Genomic DNA, 2,434 nt, shown 5'->3' on the forward strand with positions numbered 1-2,434 from the left:
GGAGGCTCTTCTTGACTCTGAACTGAGAGAAGCTCTTCATGCTTACTCTCTTTTGTCACAGAGGGATGGCCTTGTGCCTTAAACACAAGGTAGTCCCCATTCAATTGAAAGACGAATTCACCTCTATTGACATCTATCACAACTCCTGATGTGGCTAGAAAAGGTCTTCCAAGGATGATGCATTCATCCTCTTCCTTCCTAGTGTCTAGGATTATGAAATCAGCAGGGATGTAAAGGCCTTCAACCTTTACTAACACGTCCTCCACTATTCCATAAGCTTGTCTCAATGACTTGTCTGCCAATTGTAATGAGAACAAGGCAGGTTGTACCTCAATGATCCCCAGCTTCTCCATTACAGAGAGTGGCATAAGATTTATCCCTGACCCCAGATCACATAGAGCCTTTTCAAAGGTCATGGTGCCTATGGTACAAGGTATTAAGAACTTGCCAGGATCTTGTTTCTTTTGAGGTAGAGTTTGCTGAATCCAGGTATCTAGGTCATTAATGAGCAAGGGAGGTTCACTTTTCCAAGTCTCATTACCAAACAACTTGGCATTCAGCTTCATGATAGCTCCTAAATATTGAGCAACTTGCTCTTCAGTCACATCTTCATCCTCTTCAAAGGAAGAATAGTCTTCAGAGCTCATGAATGGCAGAAGGAGATTTAATGGAATCTCTATGGTCTCTGTATGAGCCTTAGATTCCTTTGGATCCGTAATAGGAAATTCCTTCTTGCTTGAGGGACGTCCCAGGAGGTCTTCCTCACTAGGATTTTCGTCCTCCTCCTCCCTTGTGCATTCGGCCACATTGATCACATCAATGCCCTTGCACTCTCCTTTTGGATTCTCCTCTGTATTGCTAGGGAGAATACTAGGAGGAGTTTCAATGACTTTCTTACTCAGCTGGCACATGTGCCTCCAGATTTCTGATGGAGGATCTTGTTTCATTCATGAAACTGAAAGTGGCCTTTGACAGATCAGAGATTATATTGGCTAAATTAGAAGTGTTTTGTTCAGAATTCTCTGTCTGTTGCTAAGAAGATGATGGATATGGCTTGCTATTGCTCAGCCTATTGCGTCCACCTTTGTTAAAGCCTTGTTGAGGCTTTTGTTGATCCTTCCATGAGAAATTTGGATGATTTCTCCATGATGAGTTATAGGTGTTTCCATAAGGTTTACCCATGTAATTAACCTCTGCCATGGCAGGGTTCTCAGGATCATAAGCTTCTTCAGAAGCTGCCTCTTTAGTACTATTGGATGCATTTTGCCATCCATTCAGACTTTGAGAGATTATGTTGACTTGCTGAGTCAACACTTTATTCTGAGCCAATATGGCATTCAGAGCATCAATTTCAAGAACTCCTTTCTTCTGAGGTATCCCATTATTCACGGAATTCCTCTCAGAAGTGTACATGAATTGGTTGTTTGCAACCATGTCAATGAGTTCTTGAGCCTCTTTAGGCGTTTTCTTTAGGTGAATAGATCCACCTGCAGAATGGTCCAATGACATTTTCGAAAATTCAGATAGGCCATAATAGAATATATCTAATATGGTCCATTCTGAAAACATGTCAGATGGACATCTTTTGGTCAACTGCTTGTATCTTTCCCAAGCTTCATAGAGGGATTCACCATCTTTTTGTTTGAAGGTTTGAACATCCACTCTTAGCTTGCTCAACTTTTGAGGAGGAAAGAATTTATCCAAGAAGGCAGTGACCAGCTTATCCCAGGAGTCCAGGCTATCCTTGGGTTGTGAATCCAACCATATTCTAGCTCTGTCTCTTACAGCAAAAGGGAAAAGCATGAGTATGTAGACTTCAGGATCAACTCCATTCGTCTTTACAGTCTCACAGATCTGCAAGAACTCAGTTAAAAACTGATAAGGATCTTCAGATGGAAGTCCATAAAACTTGCAGTTTTGTTGCATTAAGGCAACTAGCTGAGGTTTCAGCTCAAAGTTGTTGGCTCTAATGGCAGGAATGGAGATGCTTCTTCCATCAAACTTAGACGTTGGCTTTGTGAAGTCACCAAGCATTCTCCTTGCATTATTATTATTTTCGGCTGCCATCTCCTTCTCTTGTTCGAAAATTTCTGAAAGGTTATTTCTGGATTGTTGTAATTTAGCTTCTCTTAATTTTCTCTTCAAAGTCCTTTCAGGTTCTGGATCAATTTCAACAAGAGTGCCTTTATCCTTGTTCCTGCTCATATGAAAGAGAGAAGAAAACAAGAAAAGAAAGAGGAATCCTCTATGTCACAGTATAGAGATTCCTTTATGTTAGTAGAAAAAGAAAAGGGAGAAGAAAGTAGAAGAGGGGATTCGGATATTAGGTGAAGAGGGGTGAAGAGAAGTGTTAGTAATTAAATAAATAAATAGAATAAGAAAAGAGAGGGAGAATTTCGAAAATAATTTTTGAAAAAGAGGTTAGTGATTTTCG

At 40.4% G+C, this 2,434-nt stretch overlaps 1 non-coding gene across 1 annotated transcript; it reads left to right on the top strand.

The window, feature by feature from the left end:
* The first annotated feature begins 1,567 nt into the window (after nucleotides 1-1,567).
* LOC112793033 (small nucleolar RNA R71) lies at nucleotides 1,568-1,671 on the top strand. Its single transcript, XR_003197744.1, has one exon. It is a non-coding gene; the product is annotated as a small nucleolar RNA R71 (small nucleolar RNA).
* The last annotated feature ends 763 nt before the right edge of the window (nucleotides 1,672-2,434 follow it).

The sequence above is a fragment of the Arachis hypogaea genome, chromosome 3, assembly GCF_003086295.3.
Source record: "Arachis hypogaea cultivar Tifrunner chromosome 3, arahy.Tifrunner.gnm2.J5K5, whole genome shotgun sequence".
Lineage (NCBI taxonomy): Eukaryota > Viridiplantae > Streptophyta > Magnoliopsida > Fabales > Fabaceae > Arachis > Arachis hypogaea.